At 41.0% G+C, this 14551-nt stretch overlaps 1 protein-coding gene across 1 annotated transcript in view; it reads left to right on the top strand.

Annotated features, from left to right (window-relative positions):
- The first annotated feature begins 2698 nt into the window (after nt 1–2698).
- EPC1 (enhancer of polycomb homolog 1) overlaps nt 2699–14551 on the top strand; it is a 73542-nt gene continuing 61689 nt past the window's right edge. Inside the window, exon 1 of the mRNA XM_054991470.1 lies at nt 2699–2966. The gene's annotated coding sequence lies outside the window, so the exon portion shown is untranslated. The remainder of the gene's footprint in view (nt 2967–14551) is intronic.

Here is a 14551-nt window from a genome sequence, read left to right as displayed (position 1 = left end):
GTACATGGCAGAAATGGACAAAATGACAAGAAGGCTGAGAGATCAGAATGCTGAAGAATTTTTTAAGGATTGGGGTAGATTGAAGGAGTATTTGGGGAAAAAGTGGGACGTGAAGGGGAAACTGTGGCAATTTGAAAGTTATTAGGGGAATTTAGTGGGGACAGTAATCTTTACCACTTAAAGATAAGTTTTAATTATTGTAAAGTTTAAATTTTAAATAGATTTGAGTTCAATGGAAATTACTTAGTTTGTTAATGTAATAAGAATTAATTATATAGAGAGAGAATAGAAAAATAAGTTATAGAATAAGATATGGGTTGGAAAACTGTTGGAAGTCACCAGAAAAGGGGGGAGGGAAAGGGTGCGGGAAAATTGATATTTAGGTTTAATAATTGAAATAATGCTTGTAAATTTGTACTCACCTAATAAAAATTTCTTGAAAAAAAAAGGAGTTTGGGGGTTAGGGTTGCCAGGTGGGGCCTGGAAATCTCCAGAATTACAATTTATTTGCAAACTACAAAGATCAGTTCTAGAGAAAATGGCTGCTTTGGAGCCAAACTCTGCCCTTCCCGGGCACCACACCCAAAATCTCCAGGAATTTCCCATCCTGGAGCTGGTAACCCTATTTGAGGCGGATAGAATTTTGGAGGTGGATCTTCACATATCTCATTCCACAGAATCCAAAAGTCTCCTGTCTCCCCAATGCCAGTACCATTCTGCACATGAAGGTGAGGTCAAGAGCTTTCTGTATACTGAAATGTCAGGTGGGCAAAGCAAAAAGGATGGCTACTTAGTACTTATCATGTAACCAATGGGACTAAGGCCCGAATCTTATGCATAGTAAATTGATGTGAAGTAACCGTTTCATTGAACACAGTGGGACTTACTTCTGAGTAGACATGTATAGGGCTGTATAGCAGGTTAGCAGAAGTGCAAACCATAATATTCAATTTATAAACCACCTTTCAGGACAAGTTATTGCCCAGTCAGAGCAGTTTATAAATTGTGTTACTATTATCACAACAATCACAGTGAGGTGGGTGGGGCTCAGAGAGCTGTGACTGACCCAAAGTCACCCACCTGGCTTCAAGTGGAAGAGTGGGGAATCAAACATGGTTCTCCAGATTAGAGTCCTGCCACTCTTAACCATTACACCAGTTTAAGCAGTTTACGGTTTGCATAGGCAATACTGCAGTCCTGCAAATCAGGAATAGTCTTCAGTAGGGGACAATACCATAAGTGGGTTGAGTCTTGCTAATAAAATAATTTTCACTGAAGACAAATGAAGGAAACCAAGGATGGCTCAATTTGGAGCATTATACAAATACCATAAAATTGCAAATAAGAGGTAAAATGTTTAATACTTAAAATAAATTGTGAGTGAATTTAATTAGGACTAATACAGTTCTGAGTGTAATGAAAAAAAGGATGTAAAATCAGTACTAAAGTTTCTAACATTTAGGAAACCATTATTTTAAGCCACAGACCTATTAAACATAGAACACTACAAAACACTTGCAGGCAAGAATTACACTTGGTTTCTGTTCAGGGCTAAACTTCCTATTGATTGCCCCATGCAATTCATGTTTTGTCCAAAAGGGTAAATGGAAAAATGGAGGATTGGTTTTACCAGACCCTATTATTTTTGTTTTTCTTTTGTTAGGCCAGAGATTTCGTCTGCATTTCACCAGCACAGTTATAGCAACCAAGTACCTGACTCAGCTCACAAGGAAGACGGGCAGCATCAAATTTCCCAGCCCACTTAATTTGAAAGCCTGCCAAGATAGGTGAAAGACCTTATACATATGTAAAGCAGGAAGTTCAAATTACACAGCCATGTAAATTTCCAGTGATTGATGCACATTATTTAAACAATGATGATTTAAGAGAGCCCTTTAGCTAGAGCAGCGTTTTGTCACCGTCTCCCGCCTTCCTGATGCCGCGTAGACTTTGGACCGTGCATTGTACTTTGAGTACTGATTTATTTTGGATTTCTAGCACTTCCCGGAGGCCGCGGGGGAGCTGCACGGTGGGAGGATCCACAAAAACTCCGGGCCACAGCCATTTTGTTTGTGGGCAGCGTGGTAGAATTCTGTCAGTCAGTATAAGGAGGGGTTTTTAAACAGTTATTTGTGGACTAACTCTGCCTATAGTTCATGACGGTGGGTGTGCAGATTTGCGAGGGGGAGGCAATCAGCCCTTTCCTGCTGTTCCTTCCATTATCACGGATTTTTGTTCCAGGCGTGCCTGGCTTTCAGACGCGATGATATCATTCCAGCCAACTAATTTTTGCTCTATTTACTTGACCGGAGGGGGGGGGGGTTAATTATTCGGACGCGATCTTCTAAGAAATATTCAGGGTGGAAGGGGAAATGGCCAGCGCTCCTGCCCGGCTGGAAATGAGGGCTTCGATTTGCGTGTGTGTTGTGTGTCATACCTCCCCCCCACCCCTGGACGCGTTTCTGCACCGAAGGGGGGCTCTTGTTTTGCAGTGTCACAAAAGATGAAGCCCGGGCTTCGGGGCGTGTTTCCCGAGCCTGGCTAAAATGGCACACTGCATTTCTGCATTTTTTCCAGGCTGCGGAAGGGGGAGCGCGGGGGATAGTGCAGACTGTGGAGGGACACTGCCCTCCCAGCCAATCAGCGCGCGCCTGCTTGCCATTACAAAGTTGTTAACCCCGGAGTCTTCTGGCTCCCGCTGCTGCCTCGGCTTTTAATCTTCTCGGGCTATTTCTCCGTTTCACCCAAACGCCCCCACGGATCCTCGGGAGCACCGGGCGGGGGGGAGACCTTCGGGACTGACCATCGATCGCGGAAGAGCCTCTCGCTTTGCCTTGACCAAGATTTTGTCAAGATGTTTGGGGATTCTTTGGCTGCGTGGAGGTGGCTCTTCGCGAGCGAGAAACTCTCCCCAGCCGATTTGGTTACAGTCGTGGTGAAGAGGCGGCTCGCTGCTTCCTTTCGAGGTAAGTTTTCTAATCCTTTTCCATTCTCCCCCCCCCCCTTAATCCGCTACAGTTGAATCTATTTATTACGGTTAGGAAAGAGACAGAGGTTTGCGTTTTTGAGGTCTTTGAATTAATTGAACCCAACGTTATTTCTAGTGTATAGATATATATATTTTATATATATATATATGTGTATGTATTTCACCATTTGCAAACAATTTTTGTTTCTTGCCGTGCGGGTGAATCTTAGACCCATCTTTCCTGAACCGATGAAGAACTCGGATATTTTCAAGGTGGAGCCCTTAACACTGATAATAAATAGGTACAGAGCAAAACATAAAACATTATTTTTTAAAAAACCACCAAATGTATTGTTTTATGGGGAACATGGACACTTTTTAAAAAGATGTTTGTGGTTGCAATTATTTGGGGGGCTTGGATGAATTGGCTTGATGTAAACTACCCAAGAAACTGCCCTTCATGCAATGAAGGAGGGGGATTGACAAGGTTTATATTAAGTTATGTCTGCTCCTAAACATGGGCCTTTGTATTCGCCAATCAGCTCTCTGTTGGTCACTCATCTTAAAGCTTTCTTTATATAAAAGATCCCAATGAGCACACCTCGCCTAAGGTGTCGTGTTATTTTCTGGAGAAGGTGCATTTGGGAGACATTTTGTAATTTTAGGCATTTTTCTAGCCTTTTTTTTTTTGCACACGGTGGGAAATCTTTTTTGTTTTGTATTGATCTGTGTTGGGGGCGCTGTGGTGCTCCTGAACAATTTATGTCCGTTTCACTAAGAAAAGGGGGGGGGAGAAAGGTGGGGCAAGATTTGATCTATTGTATCATTTCCTCTTTTCTTCTAGTGAAGTACAAGTTTACAATGTTGATATATGGAGCTTTTAAAAATATGTATAATATGCACATACTAACAGCGTTCCCTATAACAGATATGTCGTCAGTCCTTTGTTGTTTTGAGACAAGAAGGAAGGGTTTGGGTTTTTTTCCCCTTGCTTAAAAAAACAAGAACACCCAAACCCTTAGGTATGTGAAGAACTGGGCTCTTCTTAAGTAACATTTTAACCTCTCCTCCCAAAAAGATTTTGTGGAGGCTACAAATTATTCCATATGTTCTATGCAAGTCCTATATCATTTTATTGTGCTATAAATTCATTATTAGATAATAAGCATTTAAAGGCATTAAATTGTTTCCTCGTTGCCTATAGAGTCACAAAACACTTGCAAATATATAAGAATTTAGGATGGGGTTCTTTCTTTAAAACACTGTGCATTATTTAATGAATATTTTTGTAGTTTTGTTGTGTTTCAATTCAGGTTTATTTGGTATCAGCAAGGAAAACTAGCCTGGAGAGACAAATATTATATAAGGCACATTATAAATGACAAAGGTCGTTCTCCAGCTATCATAATATACTTGATGTATACATTCAAATGAACTGTACAGATTATAGTGTTCCCTGGAAACATTTTCATTGTGCAGATATAAACAAAAAGTGATTAATGTAATGTAAAGATGGCTGGGAAGATGTAGTCAAGTCTCAGCTGTGCACATGCTAAAATAATGAAATAAAAGGCATTATCTTATAAATGCATGCTCTTTAAATGATCAAAATGTCTTACAAAATGCAACAGGTTAGGGAATCTATTAAAGTATTGTAAAGGAATGCCTTATTTTTCTCTTTTTTAGAAATTCCTGAGCCCAGTTCTATCAGCCCCTTTGTATGAACGATTCACATCATTCTAACGGCACACACATTTAAGTTACATAATTATAAAGGTCACCATTAATTATTTTAACCTGAAATATTTGAAAGATATATCTCATTGATTTGTTCTTGCTTTGGAAAGAGAATCTCTAACAAGGAGTTTGCTGTTGCAATATGTATGAGATTTCCAGGTAAATTTGCTCAAGAGGGGTCACATCTTAAAAGATCAAGGTGATTTGGCTGTATTTAAAATATTTGTGTTTTTTCAGCCTCAAGTAGCAGTTATAGCTTAGCTGAACCCAAGAGCAGATTATAAGCAGAAAATGCTTTCTCTAGTGATGGGCCTCACCATGCAATAACAATGATTGTTTGAAGAGGCCAATCATGGATGTTCTCTTGCAGCTCTAGGAATGCAACTCATGCAGCCTCCATCTCAATAAAATGTGGCAGTGCAGCACATGATTGCACCACACAGTGTTCCAGGCACCTTGATACATGGGTGAGGTGCCTGGCGCCCTGTTCGCACAGCCACCATGATGGAAAAGAGATACGAATCTGCCCTAGCTGGCTCAGGTAGATCAGCTGTTATCCATGTTTTAAGAAACGACAGCTGCTCATTCTCAGTCTATGAATACTCTTTGTGTTCTGGTTGGGAAATAATACATATCCATTTGCTTTCTGTAGCAGAGCGTGGAATAAAGTAGCATTTCTATTTATTTATTACACCTTTTCTCCAGCAAGCTTTGAGCGACACTTGGGGAGGACCCACACTTTTGCAATTAGTTCGTCTCAGTTTCAATTCGTGGTCTCTTTGCTTAAAGGCTCTCGGGTATTTAGGTAATTCATTTATATGCTACCTTTCTCCCTCTAAGGCAGAGGACTTCTTGGGTGATTCCCACTGTTCAATCAGGGAGGCAGGAATTAAATTCTTCCTCTTTCCTGTCTGGTGTGTGGGCCCAAAGTAGATTATATCATTCTCTTCTTCATTTTATCTTCACAACAATCCTGTGAAGTAGGCTAGGCTGAGAGGGTGTGATTGGCCCAAAATCACCCAGCAAGTTTCCATCACAGAGTAGGGATTCGAACCTGAGTCTCTAAGATCCTATCCTGGCACTCTAGCTACTACATCATGCTGGGTCTCAGGTAGCAGGTGCAGTAAAATATTTGGAGATGAGATCTTAAACAGTACTGGGTTATATTAACCAGTGGTATCATGCACCTCCATTAAGTCCACAGTTGGGTTCAGTGTATAAACCAAGGTATTCTCCATGACTCCATAATTTCAAAGGGAAACTAAACTGGACACCACAGGCTTCTATTTGATACCTTTGGGATGGAATTTCTACTGCTAACAGCTGAGTGGCACAGAATGTATTATCAATCTCAGATCTTCTAATCTCTTTAACTGTGCGAGAAAAAAAATGGCATCTTAGACAATTTACACAGCTGTGCAATTTTAAAATATACATTGCTATATTACTTGAGCCTTCTAAGTTACTAGCCCTGTAGTGTAGTAGCTACTGCTAGAGCGTTGGGCTAGGACATGGGAAAATTAAGTTCAACTCCACTGGTGGGAGACCTTGGGACAGTCACTCTATAGCCTACCTCAGAGTGTTGTTGACATGTTAAAATGGTGCTTTGATCTCTGTGGAAGAAATATGGCATATGAATATGTTGGTGGTGCACCAACTTAAGAAGGAGAGATTCCCTAAGGGGGGAAAGCCCAATTCTTCCAGCTTACACAAGCTTTCTGGAGGGGAGTCTAACTTATTGTTACGGATAACCCATCTAAATGTTATCAATACTTACCAAGTGCCCTGCAAAATATAATTGACATGGTGTCTTCCCCTGGTAGCCACATTGTTGTCTTCAGTAACACAGACCACCAATGAAAGGAGCTTCCAGGTACAATAATGAAGGAATTCGTAGGAGAGAATCCTTATGTCAATGCAAGCACTGGTAAAGTAAGGTCATGATCCTTTAGGAAAAGGGTTAAAGGAGAGGAAAGCAGCTTCCAGAACAGATGTGGGAGAGGATGTCCTCCAAGCATGGGGAACACTTGACAGAAGGCATTGTGATGGCAAAGTAAAGTCACAGAAGAAGCCTTTGGGGTTAAGGAGTTTATGCAGAACACAATCTTGTGGGATTGTAATGGGAAAGGCATGGTGAAGGACAAAGGGGTGGTGAACAGTTAGAGGAGGACTAGAAGCTTGAGGCTGGTGAAAAGCATGCTAATGTAAGGCTCTGTTTGGTGACTGATTGTAGTTATGGAAAAGAAATAGGATTTTGATTAATAAAGTGCCTACACTGAAAGAAAGAAGACCAGGAAAGGGAAATAAAAGCAATGTAGATAAGAATTGGTGAGGGCGAGCTTAACTTGTGTTTTAAGAGTTATCATACTACCAATGGCCTTCAAACAGCCAGCACCCTTTAACTGTGTGGCAGAGACTGTGATTGTGAGATAGAGATGCCTTGAGCCACCCTTAAATAAGCCATCTGCTAGAAAACGGACAGTGTCTTGGACCTTATTTGACATGAGCAGAGCTGTCCTAGCCTGATCTCAAAAGCTAAGCAGGGTCAGCCCTGGTTAGAACTTGGATGGGAGATCGCCAAGGAGGTCCAGAATCACTAAGCAGAGGCACCTCTGATCGTCTCTTGCCTTGAAAACCCTGTGAGCTGCAACTTGATGGCACTTTACACAGAGAGAGCTATGCTCCCTGACTTGAACTTCCTACCTTCTCCCCTCCCACTGCAGCCTTTGGGAGTGGACCTCCAAGAATATCATGGGGGAGTGAAGTGGGTTAAGGGTCCTAGAAGTAATCTAAAGACCATAATACATTCAAGTTCATCTAAGCACATACACATCTATTAAAAAACGGAGTGTGCTTCATCTTGCTGATACTTAGAGTAAGTTTGCTACTATTTCTAAAGATGAATGCTACTGGTTTTAGATAATGGTGTTCATGTACAAACAACCTTTAGTTCAGAGGATTTTTTTTGGTGCTAGTTGAAATCCTAGATATTTGCAATCTAGGGTAAGGCTACAATGTAACATTTTCCAAACTGGCAAGAAGCTAGCAATGCCACACTAAGCAGTGTTAAACCATTCTAAACCCATTGAAGTTAATGAGCTTAGAAAGGTGTAACTCAGCTTAGGGTGACACTACAACATCATAGGTCCTACAATCCTTTGTTTGGAAGAGACCAGTCCCAGATACATCAGAGAAAGTAAAAGCAAAACAGAAATGGCTAATTATCCATCCTTGCATGGTCAGTCCTAGCATTTAACAACCACAGTATTGAGTGTCTCCCATGACATAACTTTGCATCCTTTGTCAATTTTGACTGATGAAAGTAGGTAATAGAATTGAGAAGCTCATAGTTAAGTCGTTTAAAAAAGGAAACTGTAGTTCTCTGTTCATCTGCATCCTATTACTGTGTCTCTTTTTCATTAATATCTTTTTCTAAATAAATTTTTTAAGACTTTTTATGCCCAGATACGATGTATATACATACTCCTGTTGCCTACCTGAGTATACAATTTAAAGATAGGGCAGTAAAAGTGATACACAGAATTTAGGATGCATCACAGACAGTTGCCTTTATGTAGTGACATTACTTTTTGCAGGCTCCCTTCCTTAATGGTTCATTTACAAAAATAGCCATGGTAGCAGATAACTTTAGATCCTAACACTAGATTCCACCCTTCCCTGCATGACTGCAAAGCACTTCATAGAGCAATCATCATACAGCCCCAGTGATGTGGGTTTTCTGGGAAAATTTGAATAGGAAAATTTCAGATTCAAATACATAATTTATATATTTCAATAATGTTAACAAAAGAAGGCAAATCACCATGTGGTAGCCTGGACCATGTACAAGCACTGGGGTTTGTCCATGCTTCATATCCCACATTTAGCCAATCTAACATGATTGATTTTCAGCACAACTATAAATAAGTAGACTATATTTACATATGTGGGGAGGAAATTTTTTGACAGAAAAACAAAGCATTCGAAAATGTTCCATAAAACTTCCTGGTTTGGAAATTTTTCTGCCCCATATCACTGTACAGCTCAATAGAATCCTGTTTCTTCCTGCCCATCCCATATCGGCATATACGCATGAGTACATGTGGAAGCACTGCATCAGGACAGACTGAGAATAGGTGAGGTATGCTTGCCTCCCATATCCCCTTATGAGAAAACACATCTCCCATTCTTCAGACTGCCCCCAAATGCTGCTTCTGTATGAACCCATTTGTATGTGCTCATATAGGTGCAGAAAAAGATGTAGTGATCTCTAAAGGGGAAAACCATGTGTATTGTGTTCATAAATAACAAGGATTTCTTTCCCCGCTGGATTTGACTTTGCAGCTATCAACACTGAATGACATATGCCATTTTATTCCTAAGTGTTTGTTTATGTGAGCACATTCTGTATCTCTTTATAGTCTGCTCTGCTTCTATTTAACTACCTTGAATAATTTTGTGTTGTGTTCAAGATGGTTCCAAGTGTAGAAGGAAAGTAACCTATCTGCTCACATTTATAGAGCCTCAGGTTTTTGCTTTATTATTTTCTTTTAGTTAAGTAACAATTGAAATAAAAGATTGTGAGATGCTCTGGTATTTTAATTGTAAGTAATCAAACATTACATAAAGGGCAACATTAGTTGAACTGAAAAGAGTCCAGTAGCACCTTTAAGACTAACCAATTTTATTATAGCATAAGCTTTCGAGAATCAAGTTCTCTTCATCAGATGCCTGATCAAAACTGGGCAGATACAGAAGAGGAGGGGGAAAGAGAGAGAAAAGGGAGGGGTCATAAATCACAAGAAGGCAGAATGCAATTAGCATAGAGGCAATCAAAACATTCCTTTGCTTGGAAATGTAAACATCTCCTTTTGGTGTGCAGTCAGTTTGTAGCAGTGAAGGTGTCCAATTCCTATGTAGTATAAGCCTTCGGTAACCACAGCTCTCCCTGCCAGTTGCATCTGACAAAGAGAACTGTGGTCCCCGAAAGCCCACACCAGGCGTCACTGGGCTCCCCTAGATCACGCCTCTGTAAAGAGAATCTGTTACCTGTGGTAATGTGATAACCATTCATAGTCTCTATTCAGTCCCCGCTTGACAGAGTCAAATTTGCATATGAATTCCAATTCAGCAGCCTCCCGTTGGATTTTGTTTTTGAAAGGTTTCTGTTGAACCACAGCGACCTTTAAGTCTTTGGTGGAATGTCCTGGTAGATTGAAGTGTTCTCCCACTGGTTTCTGGACGTTGCCATTTCTAATGTCAGATTTGTGTCCATTTATTCTTTTGCGTAGAGGTTGGCTGGTTTGTCCAATGTACAGAGCAGAAGGACATTGTTGGCACATGAGGGCATATATCAGATTGGAGGATGAGCAGCTGTAAGAGCCAGAGACAGTGTAGTTGATGCCATTGGGTCCTGTAATTGTATTCCCTGGGTAGATATAGGGGCAGAGCTGGCATCTGGGTCTGTTGCAGGGCCTGGTCCCTGTGCTGGTGACTCTGCTGGCCGATTCATGATTGTAAGTGAGAAGTCGTTTAAGATTGGGGGGCTGTCTGTAGGCAAGGAAAGGTCTTCCACCCAGGGCTTCTGAGAGAGAGGTATCATTTTCCAGGATGGGTTGTAGCTCACTGATGATACGTTGGATGGGTTTGAGCTGGGAGCTATAGGTGACAACCAGTGGTGTTCTGTTATTAGTTCCTTTAGGTTTGTCCTGGAGCAGACTGTTTCTGGGTACTAGTCTGGCCCTGTTAATTTGTTTCTTCACTTCATTTGGTGGGTACTGTAGTCCCAAAAATGCTTGTTGTAAATCTCTTAAGTGTGAGTCTCGGTCGAGAGTATTGGAGCAGATACGGTTGTAACGTAAGGCTTGGCTGTAGACAATAGACCGAGTGGTATGTTTAGGGTGGAAGCTGGAGGCATGTAGATATGAGTATCGGTCTGTTGGTTTCCGGTATAAGGTGGTATTTATTCGTCCATTATGTAGTTGTACAGTGGTGTCCAGGAAGTGTACCTGTTGTGTAGAGTGGTCCAGGCTTAGGTTGATAGTAGGGTGAAAGTTATTGAAGTCCTGATGAAATCTCTCAAGGGCTTCCTTCCCATGGGTCCAAATGATGAAGATGTCATCCAGGAATCTTAAGTATAGTAGTGGTTCCAGTGGATGGGAGCTGAGGAAGCGTTGCTCTAAGTCCGCCATGAATATGTTAGCATATTGTGGTGCCATGCGTGTGCCCATGGCTGTGCCATTAACCTGTAGATATAAGTTGTCACCAAATTCGAAGTAATTGTGAGTGAGTACGAAGTGACAAAGTTCAGTGGCGAGGTTTGCTGTGGTTTTGTCCGGGATAATATTCCGTATGGCTTGCAATCCATCTGCATGTGGGATATTGGTGTACAAGGCCTCCACATCCATGGTTGCTAGGATGGTGTCATCTGGTAGGTTGTCAATGGATTGTATTTTCCTGAGGAAGTCAGTGGTGTCCCGTAAATAGCTGGGTGTGCTGGTGGCATAGGGCCTGAGGATAGAGTCCATGTATCCCGAGACTCCTACTGTGATGGTGCATTTTCCTGCAACAATTGGGCGTCCTGGGTTACCCGCTTTGTGGATTTTGGGTAGTAGGTAGAATCTTCCTGGTCGTGGTTCCTGGGGTGTGTCCGTATGGATGCATTCTTGTATGTCCATGGGGAGTGTTTTTAATATTTTATTGAGTTCCCTTTTGTATTGTTCAGTGGGGTCAGAAGGTAGTATTTTATAGAATGTTGTGTTGGAGAGTTGTCTTTCTGCTTCTTGTATATAATTTTGTTTATCCATGATGACAACTGCTCCGCCTTTGTCAGCTTCCTTGATTACGATGTCAGAATTATTTTGGAGGCTGTTTATGGCCTCTCTTTCTCCACGGCTGAGGTTCTGCTTTAGGTGTTGTTGTTTGTCAATTATCTCAGCCCGAGCACGTCTACGGAAGCATTCAATGTAAAAGTCCAATGAGGAGTTACGGCCCTCAGGGGGTGCCGTAACAAATCTGACATTAGAAATGGCAACGTCCAGAAACCAGTGGGAGAACACTTCAATCTACCAGGACATTCCACCAAAGACTTAAAGGTCGCTGTGGTTCAACAGAAACCTTTCAAAAACAAAATCCAACGGGAGGCTGCTGAATTGGAATTCATATGCAAATTTGACTCTGTCAAGCGGGGACTGAATAGAGACTATGAATGGTTATCACATTACCACAGGTAACAGATTCTCTTTACAGAGGCGTGATCTAGGGGAGCCCAGTGACGCCTGGTGTGGGCTTTCGGGGACCACAGTTCTCTTTGTCAGATGCAACTGGCAGGGAGAGCTGTGGTTACCGAAGGCTTATACTACATAGGAATTGGACACCTTCACTGCTACAAACTGACTGCACACCAAAAGGAGATGTTTACATTTCCAAGCAAAGGAATGTTTTGATTGCCTCTATGCTAATTGCATTCTGCCTTCTTGTGATTTATGACCCCTCCCTTTTCTCTCTCTTTCCCCCTCCTCTTCTGTATCTGCCCAGTTTTGATCAGGCATCTGATGAAGAGAACTTGATTCTCGAAAGCTTATGCTATAATAAAATTGGTTAGTCTTAAAGGTGCTACTGGACTCTTTTTGATTTTGCTACTACAGACTAACACGGCTAACTCCTCTGGATTAGTTGAACTGGTTTCTTTTCCAAACCCCACCATTCCACAAGCATAGACTTTTGAGCATAAATGGGAATCTGTACATAAACCCAAAGTATAAGTTGAAATCATCCTAACCTTTCTCGGTATTGGATTGTTTCATCTTGTACTCTGGTTGTTTTCAGTGATAGTCCGACTCCTTTGGAAGAGCCAACTGTCAACAGAAAACAGCCAAGATCCTAGCCAGTATCTGCCAAAACTTAATTTTTCAGGGAATGAAATGTCAGTGAATTACACTACTACGTCTTCCACCTTTACTTACAATTTGGTTTCCAGCCTGTATATCCCTACTGCTCTTATCTCTATCACTCTAATCAGTCGTAGTGCTATTCTGACCTGTTGCTGACCTTGTATTCCTGTTGTTTTTAGTCTTTTCCCTGTCTAAGTTAATTTCCTTCCCTTCCCCTTTTTAACCTTGTAACTTCTAACTAATTCCTGTCCATAGTTTGATAGGTGAAATTCCCCCCGTCTAAATTTCTTGCACAAATTGGGATTAAGCTAAATGCATCTTTGGCCCTTTGTCAACATGGTGTCTGGTCTGCAGCTGGGAAATGGACCTGAATCTTGCTCTTGAATTTTTTTGTGCAACCTTTTTAATAAAGAATTGGCCTTCTAATATTAAAATAGATAAATTTGTTGACAGAGACAAAACCTGCAGTTGACCAGCTACTACATTTACTTGAAAGATCTAATTCAATCAGTTCTTTTTATCAGGATCTCAAAAAGAAAAGTGCAGAAGAGGGTAACCAAAATGATTAAGGCAATGATGCTCACTTAGGAGTGGTCCTTTGACATGCTAACAACAACAACAATAGTAGTAGTAACAACAGTGATAACAATAGCAATAATAACAGTAATAACAACATTCGATTTATATACCGCCCTTCAGAACAACTTAACACCCACTCAGAGTGGTTTACAAAGTGTGTTATTATTATCCTCATGACAATCGCCCTGTGAGGTGGGTGGACAGAAGCTTATACAATTATGCATGGGGTGAAGAAAGTGGATACAGAGAGCTTTTTCTCCCTATCCCGTAATACTAGAACTCAGGGGTACCCAATGAAGTTGATGGACAATAGTTTCAGAATAGACAAAAGGAAATACTTCTTTACTCAATGAGTGAATTAAATTGTAGAATTCCCTGCCTGTGGACATAGTGATAGTCTTGTGATGGCTTTAAGAGTTGGTATTCGGCAGGATCCATCCATCGCTACTAGTCAAGATGAGTAAAAAGAGAACCTGCTTATACAGGGGCATTGCTGGAGATAGCCTCAGGGGATGCCCTGTTGTTGGCCCTCCAGAATAACTGCTTTGGCGGCTGTGTAAAACAGGATGCTGGACTAGATGGATTGCTGGTCTGATCTAGTGGGGCTCTTCTGTTCTTAAGCTTCTTTGTCATGCCATTCTATGTGAAAAGCAATGATTTTGCTAGAGCAACTTTCAGCATGAAAAGATGTGAATCAAATGTTGACACTAGCATTCTAAACCTGAACTGTATTGTCAGAATAATTATGGATGGCATGTTATACATTCTTGAATTATTTCAAATGTTTCCATGCACGGAGCCTATAGGACAAAGAAGCCCCTTCAAACTTTCTGGTTCTCTGTTGTATAAAATTCTGTAGTTTAAATTTCCACCACTGTAGGAGAGATCATAAAGAAACCTACATGAAAGAGGAGAAGCAACCTCTAAGTTATGCTTCTTTAAAAAAGTATTAGAGACTTGTGACCATGGGTGGTTATTGAACAGATGATATAATTAGATCAATGGCTATGGCAGCCTAAGAAGTTCTCAGCTTGAGAAGCTTCAGAGGACTAGGCTATGTGCCTCAGCCTGATGTTAGTTTCCTGATTTGAAAGAGGAAGACTGTTGGTCTAAAATATTCAATGACAATCAAGATGGAGAGACATTTTATTTTTTTTCTTATATTACTATATATATTATATTAAACACAAAATAAGTAGTATCAGGCATTTGTAACACTTATAACCAAATCTAAAACATTTTGGTCCATGAAAAAAATGATAAAAAAGAACAAAAGTGCAATGCCTTATTTGGACCACCCTAATATATCACATTTTCTGGGTTTTGGGTTTTTCCAACATACCCTGAAACAACTGGGAATCATGCTGGGGAAAGC

This window comes from Eublepharis macularius, chromosome 11 (genome assembly GCF_028583425.1).
Source record: "Eublepharis macularius isolate TG4126 chromosome 11, MPM_Emac_v1.0, whole genome shotgun sequence".
In the NCBI taxonomy this organism is placed as follows: Eukaryota; Metazoa; Chordata; class Lepidosauria; order Squamata; family Eublepharidae; genus Eublepharis; species Eublepharis macularius.
This window is presented reverse-complemented; position numbering and strand designations above follow the sequence as displayed.